The 26,201-nt window shown below is 43.4% G+C and overlaps 1 protein-coding gene across 1 annotated transcript in view; it reads left to right on the top strand.

Annotated features, from left to right (window-relative positions):
• Positions 1-26,201, top strand: part of CCDC150 (coiled-coil domain containing 150) — a 2,807,665-nt gene that overhangs the window by 1,500,551 nt on the left and 1,280,913 nt on the right. The gene's annotated exons all lie outside the window — the stretch shown is intronic.

Genomic DNA, 26,201 nt, shown 5'->3' on the forward strand with positions numbered 1-26,201 from the left:
TGGATTTATGCCCAGCTTAGTAAGTTTATCTATGATTCCAGAGTGGAGGATGGTGTGGAAGGCCTTGTTGAGGTCCAGATAGGCTGTGTGGACCACCTAACCCTCGTCCACAGGTCTGGAGACTGATTCAAAGAAGTCATTCAGGTTCAGGCGACAAGATCGGCCCTTCATGAACCCAAACTGGGTGGGGTCCAGTGTTTGAAGTTTGCCAATGTCTTTGTTTATAAGTTCCATGATAATGCGTTCCATGCCCTTGCAGATCAGGCTTGTCAGACTGATGGGACGGTAGTTCCCGGGATCCAAGGTGGATCCCCCTTGTGGAGTGGGATAACTGTAGCTGTGTGCCACTCAGTGGGCACGAAGTCTAACGTGAGGCTATGATTAAACATGACACTTAGGTGAGGTGCCAGTTCATTTTGTAGTTCATGTAGTACACAGCCCGGGATGTCATCTGGTCCCATGGATGCTGTATTCTTAGCTTTGGAGAGTGCAGTTTCTACCTGTGGGGCCATGATTACCGGAATTTGGCAATCTTTTGGTATTGAGATGGGCCTTTTAGGGGGTGATAGGGGGGTGAAGTTGGCACTAAATTGATCTGCCAGGATATTGGCAATATCCTTGGGATTAGTATATTTAATGCCATTGTGTTGTAGCTCAGAGCAGGTCTGAGCATTGCCATTTAGATTTTTGACATAACTATAGAACACCTTGTGGTTGTCTTTAGAATCTTTGGCAATTGTAGTTACGTAACTAGCTTCTGAGGATTTTATTAGGGATCTCAGCTTCTTAATGAGGCTGGTAAGGGAATTTTTTGCATCCTGGGATTTTCCTCTTTTCTGCATCAGTTTCTTCCTTCTGTTGTATAGTTTGTTTATGGCAGGGGACCACCAGATTGTCTTCCTTTTTTTGGAGGAGAGCATCTTGGTTCTATTTGGGATTGCACAATTCATGCACAACTGGATGTGCTCGTACAGTGCCTTAGTGTAGGATTCAGCAGTCGAAATTTCAGATCCCGTCTGCATGGGTGTCATGAAGTTTGTCACTTCTGACTTGAGTAGCATGAAGTTGGCTTTGGAGAAGTTTTTTACGGAGGTTTCCTTACTGGGGGGTGGGGGCGGGATGTGGATGTCAAGGGTGATTTGCTTATTGTCATACCTGACCATTGGAGGGTGACCACTGGTGTGGAGCTTCAGTCCATTTCAAATGCATGGTAGTTCAAAATTATGGACACAGTACACCTGAGTCCACAATTCTTAATAAAAAGGTTGCTTTAATACTGAAAATGCTGATAAAAACAAATAAAAGATAAGCGCTTTCATGTTCTTAATGAAAACTTCTTCAGATAAAACCATGTTTGAAAAATTGAGTCCATATGTACACCAGTCTAAAGAAGGAAATGTATGTAAAAAATCAGAAGCACATATATAAACTAACTTTAATTTTGTTGTAATTCATGTCAGTTTTCTACCTGCGGCCCTTTAAATCTTCTAAAAATCATCTTTATATCCTCCCAAAAGGAAGCATGACATCACTGTGGGCTTGGCATTCATGTGATCTTTTCCCTTCCTTAGATTGGTCTCAGTTTTTCAAACATGGTTGTATCTGAAGAAGTTTTCATTAAGAAGACAAAAGCACTTATCTTTTACTTGTTTTTATCAACATTTCAATATTAAAGCAACCTTTTTATCGTGAATTATGGCCCCAGGTGGACTCTGTCCATACTTTTGAACTACCCTGGTTTGCAGTTTGTTATTTGTGGATAACATTTCAAATTCATCCTTGAGGCTTATCTCCCATGTAGCTGAAGGTACCTCAAAGGCAGCAGGTTCATGCATACACATCAGGAGAAATGCCTGGATGCACTTGTGTGACTTTGTGGAACCCTTGAAATCTTCCTTTGTCAATATTCTTTTTGACGCAAGTTCTTTGTTTGGTCCCAAAGTAGAAGACATACTCTTTAGTTGTGAGCAGGAAGGAAAAACCCTGTCTGCTGTGGGCGTACATTTTTCAACCCCTCAATGGACCTTTTTAGGTACCAGTGAGATGGTTAGAAAATGTAGTTCAGAAAATCTCAGGGTCCCTTCTAAGATCCATGTAGAGACAGTTCCCCCAGAAGCAGAGGGGTGGAACTTAATGGAAGACACTGTCCCCATGGCAGAGGTGGTCTGCATAATCAGAGATCTAGGGATGCATTTTCTGACTTATCCTATCAGCACTCCTGAAAGGAGACCCGACTGTCCATCTCTGGAGGCATTCGGGGGTCATCTATCCCTGCACCAGACAGCCTGCCTAGAAATTACAAAAGAATCATGGATGCGATGGATAATATCCAGAGGTTATATAATACCATTTCCCATCCACCCCCGCTGGTATCAAACAAAATCTTCTATGCACCACCCAATCAGAAGGGAAGCAGCAATACTAGAAATAGAAAAGCTGTCATCCAAGAGGTCCTCCAGACCAGAAAGAGTGTGGAACTTACTCAGGATTCTTTTTAGTGCCAAAGAAGACGGGACTGAAGACCAAATTTAGTTCTCAACAATCTAAATCAATCAGCTCAGTACACAAAGTTTCGGATTGCCACTGTTAGTTCATTCTGCCTTTTCTGCACAAGGACAACTGGATGTGCTCAATAAATCTTCAGGATTTTTACTATCATAAAAATGAGCAGATGATTCAGGTGATATCTATGCTTCTGGCTGGGAGCAAGTCATTACCAATTCTGAGTTCTGCCATTTGATCTCACCACAGCCCCCAGGGTGTTTACCAAGTGAATGGCCATAGTAACAGCTCACCTGAGACTTCAGGGGTTCCAAGTGTTTCCAGATTTGGACGGCTGGCTCATAACCACTCTGACCAGGCATCATCTCATTCAAGTTCGAGACTACATATCTCATCTGTGGATTTCTGTCAATTACAACAAATCTCATCTCAAACCAATACAGGCATTGGAATTAATCGGGGCTTTGCTCAATACAGTCTCTCAAACAGACTCTCTCCCTCTGTCCAGAGTTCAAACTGTTCAGTTCCAGGTCAAAAAGATCATTTAAGTTTCTTCTTTTTTCAGCTAGACTGATCCTCCAAGCTTTGGGATCAATGTCAACACAATCATTCTGGTACCATTGGCAAGGTACTATATGAAAATTCTTCAGTGGGCACGAGCAACTCAGTGGTCGATTATCCATCAACCAGTCAAGTCAAAATAACACAATCCAGCCCAAGGGCATAGTGACCATGGACGCCTCACAGATTGGGTGGGGAGGGCACTTCTTGAGAAAGACGGTCCAAGACCAAGGCACATGCTTCCCCAAAAAGGCCAACACACAGATCCACAGCCTGGAAATGAGAGCTGTCTTCCTAGCATTGCAGGCCTTTCAGGACATCAGATCGACAATATTTCAGTGGTGTGTTACATCAACAAACAAAGAGGAACCAAATCATACCCTCTTTGTCAAGAAGCTATGAGAGTATGGCAGTGGGCGATTTCATCAAGTCATTTTCTGATAGTAGTACACATTCTAGAGAAGTCCAGCGTGACTGCAGACAAGTTAGGTAGGTCTATTCTGATGTGTCATGAGTGGTCTCTAAACATGAAAGTGGCACAGAGGATTGTCTATCAGTACTGTCAACCATGCTGTCATCTCTTTGCATCTTCCCTCAACAAGTGCAGCAGGTTCTTTGCTCTCATCCCCCCTCAGTGGGGGCATCACAGAGGGACACTCTACTTCATGATTGCCCCTCAGGTCTCCTTTATGCCTAACCTCCATTACCCCTCATCCCTAAATTTCTTCAGAATGCATCTCGATTGAAGAGGACAGTTACCCTCATTACCCCTTACTGGCTTCATCAATTTGGTTTCCATTCCTTTGGCTTCACCTTCTTCACCTGGATCCTGGATCCAACTCCAGGCCTACTGTCTGACTTGACAGACATGACACTCCGGACATTCCAGGCAGCAAGTTAACTGCAAGATTTCTCCAGTTCCATTGATTGCTAGATAGCCCAGGCTCTCCTCCCCTGCCTTTCATATTTTATCATCCCAAAATGTTTCCACCAGGAAACTTTACAAAAGTAAATAGAAATTATTTTTTGCTTGGGCACATAAAAAGAATTTGGATATTTTTCAGCACTGTTTCCTAAGGCGCTTGACTTTTTAGCTACAATTTTCAGTCAAGCTAAAAGAAATTAGCTCCTCTACAGTAAGAGTTCAATTAGCAGATATTTCTAATTTCAGTGAAGCTGAAAGAAATTTTCCTCTGTTTTAAGAGTTCAGTTAGCTGACATTTCTAACTTCCATGTAGGAGAAAATATTTCAATCTTAGCAACCTCTGAACTTTGCAAGGCCTTTCTCAGAGGAATCTTCCTATTTAGACCTCTGTTAAAAGATCCCTCTCCTCCTTGGGATTTAAACATTGATCTGATGTTGTTAATCTTCATTCATTCATGATTGATGGATTTTGGTTCTGTCCTCCGAACCAACTCAGCCGATATAGCATGCTGGCACCAGCCAAAAACTCACGAGCTAAGGTTGCCCATATTGCCCCTCTTCTCATCTTCTCAGATCTTGTTTGCCATGTAGAGTTTCAAAACATGTCAGGCCAGCTCTGAAGCTGTGTTTTTTTTTTCCTCAATATTTTTTAAATTAGCCTTGTATTCTTCTATAATCCTTCTTTTATCTTAGTTGTTTATAGAGATAATTCCCTTTCTGTGCGAGTGATTTTTTCCTCTCCCTTTACCTTGTTGGTATTTCTTCATACCATTGTTGGTACAGACCCCTCCCTTCCTTTACCTTTTGGTATTCTAAATACCATCGTTGGTATTCTCTTCTTCCCTTTACCCTTTGGGTATATTTCTTTTTACCATTGTTGGTAATTCAGAAAAAAAGAATCTTTCATTCTTCTGTGTGCATGCATGTGTGTCCCTGGCCATGAGACAGGATATTTCATTGCTGTTTAGTTGCTGTTTAATTGCTGTTAGTTGTATTTTTGTTAATGGCTGGGAAGAAGGGCACTACTGGATTCAAACAGTGTGAAAAATGTGGCAAGAGGATTCTAAACTCCGATGTGCATCTCTCTTGCATATATTGCCTAAGAGTACCATGTTTGTTCAACCTCTGAGCGAGCTCTGTAAGGGCTTTAGTGTCCGCACCTTATCTGAGCACAAAAACAAACTAATCTTAAAGGGTCTCTTGAAAACCCCTTTCTTGGAGACTTTATCTGAGATGGAGGTCTCAACCCCTCCTAAAATAGAGACAGAGATGAGAAGCCATTCAGTCCCATCTTCTCCTCAGTCCCAGGATCTAAAAACTACTAAGGCCCAGGATCATATCAACCGAAAACTAAACATGCCAAAATGACTCCAACACCTACCTCGGCACCAGAGCCTAAAACTCCATCCACGGTGCCGTCCTTGATTATGGAGCCAACAACCACTATTGCCATGGTACCGACACTTTCCACGGTACCACAGACACTCTCGGCACTAACAATAGCTTATCCATTAAAACTGGTCACTCCCCCCCCCCCCATCATCACAACCTGGTGCCGAAGGTCGAGACACTAGCCAGGACCTGATATTCCCCGTCCATTGACCCCTTTGTTGGGCAGCAGCTAAGTCCATTCCTTGATGAACTTAAATCTCCATTGGGGATGTCAACTCGTTCCACCAGAAGCCTTTCGGATCTTGATGTAGTGAGACTTGTGGATCAGCTCCTAGCGCCCAGAGGCATCCCAACTGCATCTAGGACCTCCCTCCTGCCCGGAGCTAAAAGTTTTTCTCCACAGACTCCAACCTAGATCTTACCGTGGTTCTGGAAATTACCCTGTGGACCATGGATCAGTTGGACCTCACCTACCCTTGAGACTGTGACTAGTTTGTTGGCACCGTGATCCCTAGTACAGCACTGATTTCTTTCTACAGCGCCATCTACAGTTCCGGTTGCTTTGGCAGCTCCGAGTCCTCTCGCGTCTCCTTTCCTGGAAGCGGGCTCATCAGAGTGGGGTGTGATCCTGGTTCCGAGGTTGTCTTTCTCGGTTCCGGGCTCCCATCCCCCTTCAGATGGGCCTGCCTTCCAGGCTATGGAGAGGGCACTTGCCTCAGCAGGCTCGCATTTGGCTCTTTCGGCACCGAAATGTCATATATACATGTCCTTTGGTTTGCAGCTGCCACAGTCCACTGCACTGGGACATCGGGCACAGGAACAGCAAGATATCCTGCCGCAGGGCACCCTCTCTTTGGAGTCCTCTTCAGACCTTCCCCCTGAAGAGCCACCTTGTAAGAGATCATGCAAGAGGAGGCACATTGATTCCCCTGAAGAATCTGTCACCGAAGATACAGATTACGATGAGGGGGAAGGGTCCCCACACATACCTCTCAACCTGGAAAAATCAAAAATCTGGACAAAGGCCCATGAGAAATAGGTACAAATCTGTATGCGGATTAACATAAAAATTGCATACATAATTTTGTAACTCCACCAAATCCAATGGAATTGTAGGATACCAACTTTCAAATGCAAACTGAAGAACAGACAACCAAAATATGGCCCCTCAGCTCAGGCCCTGCAGTAAATGGTAACCATTTTTTTTTAAATGTCTAGTAATGATGTTCACTGGGAAGGGAGAAGATGAAGAACCTTAGGATTTTGTTTTTGGTGACTTGCAGTATGTGGGTTTTGAGGTAAAAGTAGGGCATTTAATGGCAGGCAGTATTCTAATCTTAGCAAAAGAATATTATAAGTTGCTACGACCCCCAAAAGTCATTTTCCATGGCTTACTGATCAGTGGGATAGCTTGAGTTTGTGCCGCCCGGGGCTGTCTTTGAGTTTACTGCCCTTCCCCACCTCACAAAATCATGATCAAAGGAGGCCCCCAATACACAGCCCTCCCCCTGCAGCCATTCCATTGTCCCATTACTTGGCTATTTCATCCCAGTTAGTCTAAACACTGCAATGTGCGTACTGCTTTACTTCTCCGATGATTACTTGGATTTCATTAAAAAGTTTTATTTTACATTTTATAGCACAAACACTAATAGATCTCTTCTAAACAAAGCAATACAGTCTCACAATGAAAATAGACTTAGCATTAAAACTTCTCTACCCTTGAAACTCACATTCATTAAAACAGCATTGAAACCCACATTCAAAGAAAATGCATCTGGCCAGTGGCAGATAAATATTACCTTTGGGCTGTTTTCTAATCATAGGCACATTGCATATGAAACATACATGTGTTTTTTGATACACCTTCCTGGTTGTATTAAATTACAAATTTTCTGTTTTAAACATTTTTCCAGTAAGCAATGAAACAAAATGCATGAACCAGTAGTGACAAAACTGCCCATTTCAGAACATTTCCATCATAAAATGATACTCAAACTTCTAAAATCCACCAGTATCAGTAAATATGCACAATCTCTGCAGAAGTAGAAGTCATCTAAATAACTCCACATTAAAGAGATCTGTAACTAATGAAGAGGTTGCAGCTAGCAAACAACTTAATATTTCGTTGTCTTATCTACAAATGAAGTGCCTGTTGCCCTTGAGGAGTAAGTTGCCTATGTTACATGAAAAAATGATAGATAAGCGAGTAATATTGCATGGAACGGATAGCAAACTGATAAGTTCATAGTTACTACATATCGCCACCAAAGAAGACATCATAGGACGGCAGCATCCACCCCCTTTAAAAGTTCAACACAGTACAGTATCAGCAATCCATCTACATACTGTGGGAGTAGAACCCACAGCCTTCTGCATCAAAACCAGGTATTCTACCTATTGTGCTACTAACAACACAAACAGACTTGGCATAAGCAGCGCTTAACTTCTCTCCCCCTGACGAACTATGCAGCAAAGGAAATCTGGAAAAAGCCAAAACCAGGGACACATTTTAAACATTGCTTGTATAATCTTAGAAGAGTTGCTAGAATAAAATGTTTTGTGTTACCATGCATTTCCTGAAAAATAGGAAGACTGAAACTTAAATGGCTATCATTTAGTGAATTCAGTTCTCACTGATTTGCCAGAAAACCACAAATTTTAAGAGGAACAGACCAAAACAGGACAGTTGAGAAGTAGTTAACTCCTTGAATGACAAGTGGTGGTATGAGGAGAGAATTCAGACTCTTGCTCCTTGTACGTAAGGTACAGGCTTTGAGTCTGAGGAACTCTAATCAGCAGTTATTTCTAACTGGGGCATTTTCTGTCTCTCACAAACACACACACACACACACACACACACACACACACACACACACACACACACACACACACACACACACTTAGAAATGTTTGTGTGTCAGGGTGTACAAATGTCAAACTCATAACTTCCACAGCATGCATGGTTCTTGCTTTTCTGTGTGAGCATGCTTTTGGCAAGAGGGAAAAGAGAAGACAAGTAGGAAGGGACCAGTTTTTTAATAAGCCTACCTATGCAGAACATACAACAAAATGTCTAAATAAATAAAACTATTTTAAATAAATGTTAGGCCTTTGGAGAGCGCTTGTATACACTGAAATATTTGTACAGAAGGATTATCAAAGAGGAAATCCCTTAAAAATTAGTCCAATGAGTTGATATAATTTTGCTAAAAAAGGCAGAGCTGCAAGCACTTATGTTATATATTATCTTGACCTGTAATCCTTTCACCCAAAATTTAAAATGTTCTGCTAATATGACAGATTATGAGCTATAACCCATTACTTTATGCTTTAAATAATCTGTAATAATTTTTTTTCATTTTGGCCCTTTTATTCTGAGTTAACTAACAAAAATTTTCTTTATATATTTTAACTACCTGTTGGATCAGTTACTTGTTTTTTGGTTGTGTTTTTCTGATAATAAAGGTAAATATGGCAACAAATGCCAAAGTGTAATGGTAATAAGCAATGTTTTGGATGGAGATTGGCAGTATCTACCCACTATTGCTTCACCCCTTGTGGCCTACCTGCAGTACCTGTGGATAAACACTGCAGAAAGCACATCATCAGCACTGATTATTGCTTGACTATCCCATCAAAAGGAAAGTAAAGGCTTTACAGCGAGAACTTGTTGAAGAGACATTTAACTTTCCCATCTCTCATACACACATACCTCCCAGAAGCTGCCGTTTGAGTACAGAAGAAGCTGAAGATGCCGTTGTACAGACATAAGTAACACATACACTTAAAGAAGCTGCCGTTGTACAGAAATAAGTAAGAGAAACCTCCCAGAAGCTGCCGTTTAAGTACAGAAATAAGTAACACAAGCCCGCCCCCTCCCTACTCCCAGCTGTTTGAGCAAAAATAAGTAACAGGAGCCTGTGAAGGTGTGAGACACACAGTTAAGCCATTTGAGAACATAAATCAGAAGCGTTACATAAACGTATACACAGTTTCTCCTGCCTGCTACCATTAAATAAAAGGAGTTGCCGTTCGAGTACACACAATAAAAGTAATCACGTTACATAAATAAGCACAGTTTCTCTTGCCTGTAGTCGTTAAGTGCCTAAATAAGTAAAAGAAGCTGCCGTTTGAGTACACACAGTAAAAGTAATTAAGTTACACACCTTAAAGAAGCCACTGTTGTTTGTTTACGTACAGAAATAAGTAACAGAGACTTCCCAGAACCTGCTGTTTGAGTACAGAAATAAGTAACACAAGCTCACCCCCCCCCCCCGGTACCCGGCCATTTGAGTACAAATAAGTAATAGAAGCCTGTGAAGCTGTGAGACACAAAGTTAAGCCATTTGAGTACATAAATCAGAAGCATTACATAAACTTTAAGCACATTTTCTCCTGCCTGCAGCTGTTAAGTGTATAAATAAGTAACAGAAGCTTGTTTTGCATGCAGTTTCTCCTGTCTACATTCATTAAGTACATAAATAAGTAAAAGAAGCTGCTGTTTGTCATATTTTTTACTTGGAGGTTGGAGGATGACTGGAGCCAAGCCAGGGAAGAAGCATGAATACCTGAACACAGACCCGTCTGCAGAAGCTGATGTCATTGCGTAGATGACGTCAGAAGTAAAAAAAATTAAAAAAAAAAAATAAAAACAGGAAATTAAAGGGGCCATGCGGGAATTCGTGGCACTTCAATATTTTACCCTCAAAACCTGTATTTACTGAGGAATTTGCTACAGTTGAGAGGTCTGTCCCCACTGTCACCCCCAGAGGATGTCTCCTTTGGAGACATACTGGAGATCTTGAAACAGAGAGGTAACTGGAAGTCCACCAACCCTTCCTGGGAGGAATCTGTATTCTTGCAGGCTTTCTGTACCCGACCCTCTACTTCCTGGGTGACCCCGCCTGCAGATGAGTTGGCCAAGTTCATCATGCTGTGCACCTGGAAGGCGTCTGACACCATTGAGCCAATTCCCTGGAGACCAAACAAAATACTCTCCCCTCCAGAAGATCAGCCCCATTGGTCCAAAGGCTTGGCAGTAGATGCTATGGTGGTGGCGGCAGCCACAAGGAAAGAACTCGCAGAGGAGAGTCCTGCTGTCCATCCTCCAAACAGGGAGTCTCAGACGATAGACTAGGGAAGCGGGTTTATGCTTCAATGACTTTTGCCATATGGTCATTGAATTACTTGGCACATTTTACCTGTCTCCAAAAGGACCTGATGACAGAACTCTCAGGAACCTTAGCAGGAGCAGTGTCTGATGAGGTATGTGACAAAGTTGCTTCACAGCTTGCCACCCTGGAATTCATATCTAACTCATCCATGCAGTTGACTGCACATACAACCAAAGAGTAAGACAGACCAGCGGGTGTAGGCGTTGTCATGAGATGTCATGCCTAGATGTGATTGTGCGACTTTGTGGACCCTTTCAAGTCTTCCTTCATCAACGTTCCCATTGATGCTTCCTCTGTCTTCAGTCCAAAAGATAAAGACATGCTAGCCAGGTGTGAGAAAGATGGCAAGACCCTATCTGCTGTGTGCTTACTTTTTTTCCACTCTCCAATGACCCTACACTAGGAATCAGAGAAGTGGAAAGATGTGGTTCAGGAAATCCCAAGGGCCTTTTGTGACACATGTGGCAAGTCCCCCCCCCCGGGGCAAAGGGGAGAACACATCAGGAAGATGCCCCCCCGAGGCAGAGGGGGGTCCATGTAACCAGGGGTCCAGAGATTCCTTTTCTGAGCAGCCCTACCAGCGCTCCTGAAAAGCGGCCCAATTTCTTGCCTCTGGAGGCAGTCGGGAGACGATTCTCTCTGCACCATGTAGCCTGGCACTTAATAACAACAGATTCCTAGGTGCAGACTATAATTACCAGAAGTTATCACATCCCCTTTGATCTTTACCCAAGACCACAAAGGCGAATCCCTGACGTTCCACCCAGTCAGAGGGACATAGCTGCACAAGAAATTCGAAAGCTTCTCCAAAAAAGTCATCCAAACAGTCCCACCAGACAAGATAGAATCCAGATTTTACTCAAAGTTCTTCTTAGTGCCAAAAAAGACAGGGGACTGGAGGCCAATTTTGGACCTCAGCATCCTAAGCAAGTTCGTCAGACAGACCAAACTCTGGATGGTCACGGTTCAGTCTATCCTCCCGTTTCTGGAAAAAGACAACTGGATGTGCTTGATAGATCTCCAGGATGTGTATTACCATATAAAATTGGACAAATGCTCCAGAAGATATGTCCACTTCCAGCTGGGAGCCAGTCACTGTCAGTTTTGAGCGCTGTCCTTTGGTCTCTCTACAGGCCACAGTGTGTTCACCAAATGTATGACGGTAGTAGCAGCTCACTTGAGACGGCAAGGATTCCGGGTGTTTCTATGTTTGGACAATTGGCTCCTTACTGCCCTCACCAAGCATCTACTGCTTCTTGTGTTGCACTACACACTTGAGCTAACACTGCTCTTAGAGATCTCAATAAACGAAGAGAAGTTGAAACTAGTACCTACTCAAAGCCTAGAATTTATAGGAGCGGCATTCCACACGAGGTCTTGCCTTGTCACTCTTCCTCTTCACAAGCTTCACAGACCAAGATCTCAACTCCGAGTGATACTCTGTTAGGACAAAGTCCCAGCTCGTTCAGTCCTTCAACTGTTGGATCAATGGCAGCAATGATTACTATAGTTCCCCTAGCAAGACTCCATATGAGAGTACTACAGTGGCTCCTAGTGTCACAGTGGTCCCTATTAACATATCCAGTGTCCCACCCAGTCCACATAACGAACCTCTGCAACCAGGATCTGAATTGGTATATGAAGCCAGAAATGGAATTATGGAGTTGTCCCTTCTCACCCTCTCAGTCCAAGGCCATAGTGACCATGGACACATCCCTGATGGGGTGGGGGTGTGGGCATTTTCAGGGAAAGACAGCCCAAGGCACTTGGTCTCCCTTAGAGGCCAGTTTGCATATCAGTGTCCTAGAACTGCGGGTGGTGCTTATGGCATTGCAAGCATTCCAGTCTGCCCTCCTGTCGGGGACAGTTGCTGTCCATTCGGACAACATGCCGGTCGTCTGGTATATCAACAAATGGGGGAACCAGATCCTACCTGTTGTGTCAGGAAGCCATGAAAGGATGACAATGGGCAATAGCCTCCAATCTCTTTCTGGTGGTAATGCACATTCCCAGGAACTCCAGCGTGACTGCGTGACTGCGGACAAACTAAGCAGATGCATTTTCCTGCCTCACGAGTGGTCTCTCAGTCCCAAAGTAGCGACAAAGATTTTCCTTCACTGGGGTCAGCCTTGCTGTGATCTATTCGTGTCTCCCACCAACCACAAATGCAGCAGCTACTTTGCCCTTATCCCCCCTCAGGGGGAGACCCAAGGGACGCTCTAGTACACGATTGGCACCCAGGACTGCTTTATGTCTTCCTTCCCTTTCCTCTAATTCCACAGTTTCTAAAGAAAGCACTTCAGTTGAAAAGCAAAGTAATCCTTATTGCACCCTGTTGACCCCAACAAGTCTGATTTCCTTTCCTTTGGCCTCACCTGGTTCACCACCCGTGGACTCTGAATCCAACTCCAGGATTACTGTCACACCCACAGTGAGAACTTGGTACCTCCACTTCCAGTAATTGCCAGGCAAAATAACTTATCTTCTCCTATACAAAACATACTTCTGGCTTCCCATAAACCGTCCACCAGAAAAGATTATTATAGTAAATGGAACAGATTTGTGTTTTGGTCTCGAGAAAAAGGACTGGACCCCTTTCTAGCTCCTATTAATTCGGTGTTGGAGTATTTATCAACCTTACTCCATTCAGAAGCTTCAGCTTCTATGATCCAGGTCCATTTAGCAGCTATCTCAAACTTCCATAATGGTTTCTGAGATTCCTCTTTAATATCCCACCTTCTCTGTAAAACTTTCTTGAAAGGAGGCATGCATATAAAACCGCCCTTCAAAGAGCCCATTGAATCTTGGAATTTGACACTGGTCCTACAGACTTTGACTCGTCACCCCTTAGAGCCTGCTGCCACTTGCGATTACATCGGCGAGAAGAATATCAGAAATGCAGGCCTTGTGCGTAAAACGTTCTTACTTAGTTTTCCACCAAGAGAGAGTATCTCTTCAGACTAATCCCTCCTTTCTACCCAAGGTTATCTCACAGTTGAATATAAATCAATCCATCGACCTGCCAGTTTTCTTCCCAAACTTTTCTAATAAAGGAGAATATTGTTTGCATTCATTGGATGTACATAGACAATTGCATTTCTACTTAGGACTAAATCTTTCCAAAAATCTGACCAATTGTTCCTGTCTTTTTCTGGACTCAAGCTGAGAAAATCAGTTTCCAAAGTCACTTTGGCGAAATGGCTGAGAGACTGCATCTCTTTTGTCTGTCAACAAAATCAAATGCATTTAACAACTAAAATCAAGGCGCATTCAACCAGATCAGTTGCTACTTTGAGGGCTTTTCATTCCAGTGTTTCTATGGATGACATCTGCACAGCAGCCAATTGGGCTACCCCTCATACATTTATCACTCATTACAAATTGGACTTGGTCTCCATGGGGAAAAGCATCCTTTGGCTCAAGGTGCTCAGGAATATCCTTCCATAGGACCTCCCGGGGCACAAAGCTTAGGGACGCTCCCATCTGTCATGGATGAATGAAGATTAACAACATCAGGAAAAGAAGGTATGATGTTAAGTTGTCTATCTCGCCTTCATTCTTGCTGGATGGGTTCGGAGCCGACCTCGGCTCTGACTCGGCCACTCTAAAAGCTCGAGAGTTGGTTCCACCGGCTCGAGGCTCCCCTTATATCCCACAATGCTAGGCGTGAATTACCTCAGATCTCGTTTGCCGCTACAGCGATCGAGGTGTTGTTTTTCTGCCGGCTTCAGGTCAGTGGTATTAGATCAGTCTAATAACTTTTATACCCCTTTTAGCTTAGTTTTTTTTCTCTGTTTACCCTTAGTGTAGTGGATTTTTATCCTTTCTACCCTTATCCAGCCCCTTTCCCACAAGAACTGATAAGTTCTTTCCTTAGGCCTTCGGGCCCTTCCATCCCTAATAGTGGTATGTTTGTGTTTTTGTAGGGATTTATATTGTATTACAAACTAACTAGATTTATTAGTTCAAATTTAGTTTAAACATTATTTTTGATAGTGTAATCAGTGTGTGTGTGTTTTTTGTGTGGTGGTTACACTTTCGGTTCCTTGAAAATGTCCAAGGATTCAAAGGTCTCAGGCTTCAAGAAGTGTGACTCGTGCTGTCAGAAAATGTCTCTGACAGACGGTCACACTTCTTGTGTGTACTGCCTGGGACCTTTACACCTGCAGGACTCTTGTGCTGTATGCCATGGCTTCAGCCCTAGAGTCCTACAGGAAAGAAAAAACAAACTCATTCTAAGGGGTTTGCTTAAGCCTGAAGGTTCCCTAACTGCTACCTCGGGAAAACCTTCCAAGGCTTCTAAGACCTCGACTCCAGCTTCAGAGTCGAGGCCTAAGGCTTCGAAACCTACTGCTACATCGGCTCCGGCTGGAGCCGATGAGTCTTTGACTACAGCTTCTGTGGTTCCCTCGGCTGGAGCCGAGGTATTGGAAATTCCTGGGTCGGCTCCGATCAGACCATCGGAGCCGACATCGAGAAAGAGGTCTAGGTCACCATCCCTTGGCTCCGTTCATTCGGCTCCAGCGTCCCCCTTGCTGTCTGAATGGAGCCATAGGTCTCACTCCTCTAGGTCATCGAGGCTTTCGGATCATGACCTTCAGAGGGTAGTGAGTCGACTTCTAAAGTCTGAGGCACTGGCCCAAATGCTTCAGAGCCCGACTCATCAGTCGATGCTTCAATCTGTCCCTCTAAATATTCCTCCTCCGACTCCTTTGAGCTCGGAGCCGGGGCGTCTCGGAACCGAGACTGTGGTAGCGTCGGAGCCGATACATTTGTCTTCGGTTCCATCATCGGCTCCGATTTCTTCCTTTGAAGAATCTCGGCGCCGGACTTCCCTCGTCGGCTCCGAGGAGGTGAGTGGCATCGGACCCTTGTCCGACCCCGCTCTCCCTCTCGGTGCTTCGGCTCTGGTGAGTTCGGCTCCGACATCGGCCTCGGAGCCATCTCTGTCGGTGCCGAGGGAGGTTCTCAGCTTCTCGGAGCGGGGACCTTTGGCTCTGCCTGACAGGGGTGCGTTCGAGGTCATGCGGAGTGTGTTGGAACCTGGTTCAACTCCACAGTCGGCTCCGTCCGCCCCTCCCTCTTCGGTGCCTCAGGTTAAGTCTACTCTCTCCGTCATCCCCGACCGCAGAGAGCCAACTCTTCAAGAATCCCCTGTGGGGATTTCATCCTCTTCCGAGGCCTCTCCTGATTTGGCAGGGGAGCCCCCTAGGAAGAGAAAGTGTAAGAGGAAACACATAGACTCACCTGAGTCTGTCACCTCTGACACTGATTTAGAGGATTCCGAGGGTTCCCCCCGTTCCCCTTCTGAAGATGTCTCCTTTGCAGACATTCTAGAGATCCTCAAGCAGAGGGGAAATTGGCCAGCCCTTAACCCTTCGGAGGATGAATCTGTGTATCTTGAGGCGTTTGGCTCTCGCCCTTCCACCTCTTGGTTGTCTCCCCCCTTTGACCCCCTCATGCAGGTGGTAGCAAAGAAAGCATGGACGGCTCCTGACTCAGTGGACCCTACCCCCAGGAGACCTTTTAAGTTTATAACAGCACCAACTGATAAACAATTTCTGACCAAAGGAGTTACGGTGGATGCTATGGTGGTAGCTGCTGCCACCAAGAAGGAACTAGCTGATCCTTCAGTGCCTGTCCATCCCCCTAACAAGGAATCTAGGTCTATGGACAGGTACGGGAAGCGGATGTTTTCGTCAGCGACCTTTGCTATGCGTTCGCTGAACTACCTATGCCATTTCACTCGTTTCCAGAGAGACTTGATCAAGGAAGCGAGTGACATGTTGAAGGATCCTACAGCTGCAGGTTTTCAGGACAAGATGAACGCCCAGCTGACTACCCTGAATTCTATAGCTAACACCTCCATGCTCCTCCTTTCATATGCGGCTGATGGAGCGAGTAGAGCCGCAGGGACAGGTGTCGCCTTACGCCGGCATGCCTGGATGCGACTATGCAATTTTGCGGACCCCTTTAAAACGTCTTTCACTAACTCCCCGTTTGATGGATCATCTCTCTTTGGTCCTCAGGTGAAAGAAACCTTGACTAGGTGCGAGACGGATGGCAAGACTTTGTCTGCCGTCGGAGTCCGTTTTTCTACTCCTTCTAGACCTTACCCCAAAGGCCAGAAAAGTGGAAAAATGTGGTTCCGCAAACAATCTCAAGGGAATTTGCCTGACGCACAGAGTCTGTTCCCCTCCAGAGGCAGAGGAGGGGACAATAATGGTAGACGTCGCCCCAGAGTCAGAGGGGGGTCGGCAAAACCAGGGCAATCGAGAAACTTTTTCCGATAAGCCCTTTCAGCATCCCTGAGGTGTTGCCCGACTGTCCACCTTTGGAGGCAGTTCGGGGAAGATTGTCACTGTACCCAGAAGCCTGGCTATCCCTAACTCAAGACAAGTGGGTACAGTCCATCATTTCCGAAGGCTATTCCATTCCCTTCGTTCGCATTCCAAACCAATCAAAGAAATCCCTTCCAGATGTTCCACCCGCTCAAAGGGATCTTGCAGCTTTGGAAATTTCAAAGCTGCTTGCAAAAAGAGCAATTCAGCCAGTTCCAGCAGACCAGCAAGGATCCGGAATCTACTCCAGGTTCTTTTTGTTCCAAAGAAAACAGGGGACTGGAGACCAATTTTGGATCTCAGTATCTTGAACAAGTCTGTCAAGAAAACAAGATTTCGGATGGTCACGCTACAGTCCATCCTTCCCCTATTGGGAAAGGAAAACTGGATGTGCTCTATAGACCTTCAGGATGCGTACTATCATATAAAATGAACAGACGCTCCAGAAGATTTCTCCACTTCAGGCTGGGAACCAGTCATTTTCAATTCAGAGCCCTGCCCTTTGGACTCACCACTGCCCCGGTGTTTACCAAATGCATGGCAGTGGTAGCTTCTCACCTGGGGGGCAAGGATTCCAGGTGTTTCCATATTTGGACGACTGGCTCCTCACAGCTCCCACCAAGCATCTTCTTCTAATGGCCAGAGACTACACCTTTCGCATTTGTCAAAAGTTAGGCATCTCAATAAATTGCGAAAAGTCTGTTTTGTCGCCTTGTCGCTATTACCTTCATAGGCGCAAATCTAGACACAGTCAACATGTCTGCGAGACTAACAGATCAGAGAATAATAGACATACGCAAACTAGTCTCGCTTCTCTTCAGCAGCAACAGAGTCAAAGCCAGGTTAGTTCTGAAAGTATTGGGGATTATGGCGGCTGCCATACCTCTGCTTCCATTAGCCAGATTCCACATGAGAATCCTTCAATGGATGCTCTTCACACAATGGTCATACCAGCAACTTCCGATGTCCCACACCATTATGATTATGCAAACATGCAAGAATCATCTTCTGTGGTGGATGTCTTCCCCTCAGCTCTTCTTGGGAAGACCTTTTGTTCCTTCCCCTCCGGTTGCTACTCTGACAACGGACGCCTCCCTGATCGGGTGGGGGGGGCATTATCAGGGCAGAACTGTCCAGGGCATATGGCGACCAGACGAATGCCACTTGCATATAAATGTTCTAGAGATGAGAGCAGTGCTTTTAGCGTTGCAAGCCCTTCAAAACTCTCTTCCCCTGGGAACGATAGCAATCCAGACGGACAATATGTAGTGTGGTATATCAACAAACAAGGCGGAACCAGGTCCTATCCCCTATGTCGAGAAGCACTCAGACTGTGGCAATGGGCGATTTCTTCTCAGCGTTTTCTGATAGCAACGCACATCCCCGGGAAGTCCAATCAAATCGCGGACAAGTTGAGCAGGGCTATCCTCATGCCTCACAAGTGGTCTCTGAAAGATTCTATTGCGAGAAAAATTTTTCTCAAGTGGGGTCAGCCTTGCTGCGACCTTTTTGCTACTCCCCAAAACAGCAAGTGCAGAGATTATTTCACCCTATTCTCGTTACCAGGCCAGCCCAGCAGAGACGCTCTAGTCCAAGTTTGGCCCCGGGGACTTCTGTATGCATTTCCTCCCTTCCCACTAATCTCTCAGGTGATACAGAAAGCTATCGCTCAGAAGGCCTCATTGATCCTCATTGCTCCTTACTGGCCTCGACAGGTTTGGTTCCCCTTTCTACATCAATTTCTGTTGGAGCAACCTTGGCATCTGGACCTAGTTCCAGATCTTTTGATCCATCAGTCGGGTCAGTTACATCGCTCCCTCCCTCTCTGAACCTCACTGCTTGGTTCCTCCAGTTCCTACCCTAGCCAGGCTTCCTCAAATATCTCACAATGTTCGAGATATTTTAATAGCTTCACATAAATCTTCCACTCGGAAAATTTATCTCAGTAAGTGGAAACGTTTTGCCTATTGGGCTCAAGGAAAGGATTTAGATCCTTTCACTGCTCCCATCCATATGGTTCTTGATTTTCTAGCTGAACTCTTTCATGCAGGTTCATCTCCTTCTACTCTCAAAGTTCAATTGGCAGCTATATCTAACTTTCATGTAGGCATTTCAGAGTCTGCCATCATGTCCCACAAGCTTTGCAAAGCCTTTTTGAAGGAGTTTTTCTTCTCAGACCTCCTATAAGAAATCCTCCTCCTCCTTGGGACCTTAATTTAGTGCTCAGTTCTTTGATTCTTCCCCTTCGAACCTGCAGCTTCCTGTTCATTAAAATTGCTATCATGGAAGACTCTCTTTCTGGTAGCTATTACTTCAGCTAGAAGAGTTTCAGAACTTCATGCACTCAGCTGTCGACCTCCTTATCTGTTGTTCCATAAGGACAGGGTATCCTTACGAACCAACCCGTCCTTTTTACCTAAAATAGCCTCGACGTCTAACCTAAATCAAAGCATTGACCTCCTGTGTTTTTCCAGAATATTCTAATAGGTCTGAACAAAAATTGCATTGGCTAGATGTTCATCGTCAGTTAAGGTACTATTTGGATAGAACCAAACAATTCAGAAAATCTGACCAGCTGTTTGTCCCTTATGCAGAAGGCAGAAAGGGACTTTCTGTTTCCAAGGTATCACTGTCTAGATGGCTAACATCTCTAATTTCCATTGTTTATGAAATTAGACACCAAAAGCTGCCTAACAAACCTAAAGCCCATTCCACCAGAGCTTTGGCTACTTCTATAGCCTTCCAAGACAGACTGCCTATTGACACCATTTGTGCAGCGGCTACTTGGGCTACTCCTCACACTTTCATTTCACATTATAAGTTGGATTTAGCTTCTAGGCATAGAGCTAACTTTGGTACCACTGTTCTCAAGAGTCTGTTCCGTTAGGCCACCCGGGACAAGGTGCTAGGACGCTGTCCCATCCAGCAAGAATGAAGGCGAGATAGACAACTTAACATTTAGAAGTTATGTTCTTACCATAACGTTCCATGTTAGTTGTCTTCTTCTCGCCTTCTTTCTTGCGTCCCACCCTCCATCCCCCTGGCCTGGACAGACCTAGAGGAGTTTGATTGTGACCTCTCTTTCTACCACCTCTTTGCTATAGGTATATGCTCTGCTGTGCATATTTCCTAGATCAGGCTTTAGGTCACCTTTCCTCTTCCCCTTTGTTTATAGAGGTGGTCTATCTTTTCCCAGTTTTTTTCTGGTTGTATTATTAGCTGAGCCTAGCTCACAAACGAGATCTGAGGTAATTCACGCCTAGCATTGTGGGATATAAGGGGAGCCTCGAGCCGGTGGAACCAACTCTCGAGCTTTTAGAGTGGCCGAGTCGGAGCCGAGGTCGGCTCCGAACCCATCCAGCAAGAAAGAAGGCGAGAAGAAGACAACTAACATGGAACGTTATGGTAAGAACATAACTTCTAATTCTTACCATAACGTTTCATCTGTGTTGTTGATCTTTATTCATTCATGACATTCCACCCTCCTACCCCCTCCAAAAGACTCCTGGAGGTTCGGATTTGGTCCTGGTTACATGATAGGACATTTGCTAAGACAAAGCCTCCGCTTTCTTATACTTAACTTGATCTGAGGAGATGAGAGGGGCACTATGGGTGACCTTAACTCGAGAGTTTTTGGCTGGTGCGATCTGTTATGAATGAATGAAGATCAACAACACAGATGAAATGTTATGGTAAGAACATAACTTCTTTTTTCGCAATCTTTAATGCAGTTCCCCTTTTTGAACCATCAGCTAAGTGTGATCTCAAATTTTTGACCTGGAAAAGTGTCTTTTTGGTTGCAATTACTTCTGCTAGAAGAGTATCGGAATTGCAGGCATTGTCATTTAAACCTCCTTATTTGTTTTTTCAGAAGGCTAGAGTATCCTTATGGATCAATCCTTTCTTTCTTCATAATGTGGTGTCGGAATCCAGTATTAATCAGGTTGCCAACCTGCCAGCTGTCTTTCCAAATTGCTCAAATAAAGGAGAATATATTTTACATCTGTTGGATATCACAAACAATTATGATTTTTTCGTCACAGAACCAAAAATCTGAGGAAATCAAGCAATGTGTTTTTTTTCGGAATTAAAATTAGGCAGACCAGTTTTTAAATAACTTTACCAGATGGTTGACTGACTGTATTACATTTGTATTCAAAAAAAGTATGTTTGTCTTTACCAAAACCACCAAAAATCCCATTTCATTAGACCACTGGAAACTTCCTCAGCTTTATCTAGAACTTCCTTGTATGATATTTTTGCATCTGCAACTTGGACTAATCCTTATACTTTTATTGCTCATTACAAATTGGATCTGGTTTCTAGGGGAAGAGCAGCTTTTGGCTTAGCAGTGCTCAGGAATATCCTTCCTTAAAGTCCTCCTGTAATTTAGCTATCTGGGAACTCTGTCCTAACAGTTAAGGAATGGATAAAAATCAAAACATCAGATAAAAAAGTTATGTACTCACCATAACATTCCATCTGTGTTGTCCATTTTCATTCTTCCTCAACTTCCCTCCCACCAACCCCCTCCTTATTCACTCTTGGAAGGATCAAAAGATGCTGAATGAATTACTGTTCCTTTGTTTGAGTCCCATATTCTGTTATTGTATCGTTTTTCCTACTGCTTTGCAAATATAAGGAGCAGCAAATAAGATCTTACATATGTTATGTGACTAGGGCACTATGGGTAAAGGGAGGAGCTTGAGATTTTCAGTGATCCATGAGCTGGAAGAAGAGAAGTTGAATCCAAGAATGGATCTGAACCCAACAGTTGAAGAATGAAAATGGACACCACAGATGGAATGTTATGGGTAGTACATAGCCTTCTTTTTCTGTTATTCATTTTTGACAGATATTTGCATTACTGTTTCTTTACTTTTCTAGACTACCTCTTCCAAACATAAATTGGACATGATCCTTGATTCCAGGTATTCCTTTAGGGCCATATTTGTAAAAGGTATCTTTCCACAGCACAACTATTCTGAAAGTTTGAGCAGAGAAATCAGTCCTAAAATCTTCCTGCAGCCAGAGATGTACTTCAGCATTGGATACAAAAGTTATGGGAACTCCCCGTAATATCTCTAACAAGAAATCATAATGCAGGACATATCCTTCTTTCTATCTCGTACCATTTTCCTCCTGTTTGCTTTTTGTAGGTCCTGAACTAGTAATCCACTTAACAGTGCATTATGGTAAAAAGAAGCAGGACTTGTCAGTCTAGAATAGTTGTATGTGCAGAGTGGTTCTAATGCCTGTTACATTAGACCTAACTATTTGTGAAGCAGACCTCTTCCCACAGATCCTGCCTTATGTTGTGTGCTCATAAATTTTGCTTTTTTGAACTGAGTGACCTTTTTTGCAGATATTTTCCAACCAAATCTGGAGTGTCTGATGTTTTTATACAACTACCTTAGACTGAATGCTTGTTACAGCATGTTCCAAGTCATAGGTGCCGGAAGCTGTTAAAGACGGGGGGGGGGGGGGGGTTGAGAGGGGCACTTAATGATCTAAAAAGGGCAATTTTTTAAAACTATTTACTACCACAACTTAGGTTCACTTAGAGGACATTTTAAGCTTAGCCAATTCCCTTTTGGTGCTTGAATTAACATTTCCTGATTGGTCTTACTTATTCCATGGCTGATAATTGTATATGAGCCCTAGTAAGAATAATTGTGATCATACCATAGATAATTTGAGGGGGACCCATGTAAGGGATGCAGCATTTAGGAACTGCTTCTATCCATTAGAGGCACTCGGTGCAATCCTGGAGTACATTTTCTATTACCCATCCTTAGATCCAAGTTGCATTTGAATATGGACAGATGAGCTTTGTTTTATTGTTATGGATAGTCTGTTCTGGAACAGTGGTAGCCTCTGTGATATATATCCATCTCTCCACAACATTCAGTTTAGATACCTGGACTGAGTATTTCTGATGCCATTTGACTTGCTGATGTTCAGTAGGTCCATCTGTATTAGGTTGGAGGATGCCTTGTATGCCAGACATGTCACCTCTAAGTACTCTGTAGGATACTGAGTATAGTGATAAATCTTTGAGGTGGTCCATGCAAGTCCTATTGTTTATGACTTGTATCCTTTTAGTAAGGTATCTCTGTGGGTATTCCAACTGTTGCATGGGTTTGGACAGATACATGCCAAAGTGGTCATTATACAAAATGACTGACCTACTGAGGGTTTTGTAAAGAGGAACAATAACATCTCTAGGTCTAGTCACAAAACAATTGTTTATAAGGTTTGCAATATAGAAAGACTTTCTTATGACTCTGGGCACATGTTGGTCAAAATTTAGACCACTGTACACAAGTTCCCAAATGCCAAACAACTAGGTCAGTTCTCAGTTTTATTTCTGAAAAAATATGGATAGACAACAGCAGAGCCAAATGTTTACTGGACTGTCTGAGAGAGCAAAAGGAGTGGTGCTTGCTTAGGTTATTACAACAGAGATGGAAAACTTAAAATGAAAGTCGGTGATGTTATCCAAATACATCCTGAGTGATTGCAGTACAGACCTTCACAGCAGGAATCCATTTAAACTTGGATAGACAGATAAATGCAACAGATCTTGGTTTTGTGCACAGCATTTTTGTAAATAAAAAATGGATATTTAATTTATGTAAGTCCTAAACAGATTGGATTTTAAACTGGATAAGAGACAACTTGGCATGTTAAGTTTGCGCATATAGCAGGTAATGTATAAACTCGGAAGAGGGGAGTATTCCAAGGTACTAGTTTTGATCACGATGGACATCACTATCCATCCAAGCTACACTAATTAAGGATTCCTATCATTCCACCAATCAAACAAATGATCAAACCCCAAAAGATCAACTCCAGAATGTCGAAACAAAAAAAAACTGAAAATCATGCACACCAAAAACTTTAAACATTGCTTATATATGGGGGTGTGCCCTCTGTACTCACCATGTGGGGGGGCTGTGCCTCCCACATCCCCTGGTAGTTAACTCAGATCATATTGCAGTGGGGAAAAAGCTAAAACCCACTCCCTGCTGTACAGTGATCACAGACAACAAGCTACTGGCATTTGTTGAACTTCTGAAATTTTGTCTAAACATGCCTGTAGTATATGCATTCAACTAGGTGATGAAGGCTTTACACCTGATTGCTCACCAAGCATGCTAATTGTCCATCTAATGTCCCGTCCAGAATAAAAAGTAATAGTACTCGAAATGAGTCAGCATAAAAATATATGGCACTGCCTGTGGGTGTCCTATACATCGAGTGCCCTTCACTAGGATCAGAAGACAAGGAAGAGACTTTTGTACAAAATTCATGCTTCGTGTAGAATAAACTTCAGCAACATACCTGTCAACATCTTACTGCAACAAATCTGGACAAAGCCTAGAATAACGTGGGGGCAATGGCCCAAAAGTAGGACAGCTTCTACATTTTTGCGATTATAAACTTAAAAAAGTTCTAGAATAATATGAATGTTAATGATGTGAAGTTGGAGACTGAAATGTATGCCGTTATTTAGTGACTTCAGTCGTCAGCTGTTTTCAAGAAACCCTCAGTTTTATGAGAGACCTACCAAAACTATGAGGCAAAAATCTGGGCATTCTGTGAAAACTGGACACAGTTGACAGGTATGCCCAGTACCCCCCCAACATGCACACAAACACACTTTCACACTATTTTTATTGTCACCATCGAGAAATGAAACATTGCTTTCAGCATAGAAGATTGAATATTTGCTTATTTCCTTTCTTCAGGAAATTTAGTAAAAAAGTGCCAAATTGATTTAGCTTGAAAAAAACCACCATGATTACCTTAACTCCACGAGAGCAGCCTATCCACAGCCTGCAGGTACCAGAAGATGAGTCGGGCAACAAAATAAATATATGTAGAAACGGGAGAGAGAGAAAAATAGTTCCCGACATTGTACAGAAACACACACACCAGCGGCAACAGTAGTTTAACTTCTGAGTGCGCTTTTTTTAAATCCACGTTAGTGTGAGTTGGGTCGTCCTTAAAGAAAACTCCACCGTGGATTTCTGGTAAAAGTGGGGGGACGCCCCTCCCCCTTGCTCTATGGTTCCAGCGCCTATGTTCCAAGTACATGTTCTTGGCATAATTTTGTTACTGAACAGTTGCAAGTGGAAAATAACTCCATAGTGTAGGATTGCTTCATTATTTAGGAAAGATGGCTTGCAAGTACCAAATGCCTTCTTCTCTTCATGGGCTAAGGAGAGTAGATGAAAAAGTAGCTGTAAAAATTGTGTGAGGTGTCCTACTTTTAATCATCTGACACAATGACATGAAAGTTTGTGGTAATGACTTTGATGGGTAAACAGCATAATGTCAGCATTGCTCTGTCTAGCCAGATAGAAAATTTATCTTTGTCAGTAGCACAACTGGTAGTACACTCTGCTTTTGTGTAGAAGGCTGTGAGCTATTCCCACACCAGGAAGATCAGTTGCTGACACTGCAGTGCAGCTTAAGAGGGACTGCACCCCTGACTGTGCTTCGGCTGCACTACAGTGCAGCTTAAGGGGGGTGCTAAACTCTTGCGTGTGCCTTCCCTCTGAAGAGATGTTAAACTGAAGCCCCATCTAATAAGCAAACAAGAACAATGCAGGACAACCTCAAGGTTTGTAGCGAAAACCACAGCAGGAAACGGATCGGAACCAACGTTTCTTTAGTAATCCAATTTTATTCGAATAGAGCCAGTAAAAACAAAAAGTTTCAATGGAGCCAATAAAAAACAAGTATTACAGTTCTGTTCTTCACTCAAAAACGGAAACCACAAAAGAATAATTCCAATTGATCAAGCGCTTTTGCCCGGGCTCTCCCCGGCTTTCTCAAGATAATTTTACTATGCAACCTATATGCTTATATACCCCTTGGTTGATTAATCAATTGTGTAATTATTCCATTAGGACTTTTCCAAGTGTTTCTATGCTTAAAGCTGTATTCCCTTCATAGGAATAAAAAGTGTTGAAAATATTAAAAAATGTCCTTTTTGCAACGTATTTTATATTCTTTAGCTCCCACCACTTATTGTGGAGTACTTTGTTTGTCCGGACTGTTTATATTTATGTATGTGGTGTTTTTCAAACGGGCTGCTTTTTTACAATAAGATGAATTTCTTTTCTTCTTTTGTATTATGCTCATTGCATTTGGGTGGAAAGCCATACTTATAGGGATTAGTCATAAGTGATGTTTGTCATCTCTTAACATTTGGTTTTACTGGTTTGATCGCTGATACATTGGCATTTTATGGATGTGTACTGCAGTTTTTTGTTGTTTATTAAGATGCCC

The sequence above is a fragment of the Protopterus annectens genome, chromosome 4.part1, assembly GCF_019279795.1.
Source record: "Protopterus annectens isolate FY-2018-M chromosome 4.part1, PAN1.0, whole genome shotgun sequence".
NCBI lineage: Eukaryota > Metazoa > Chordata > Ceratodontiformes > Protopteridae > Protopterus > Protopterus annectens.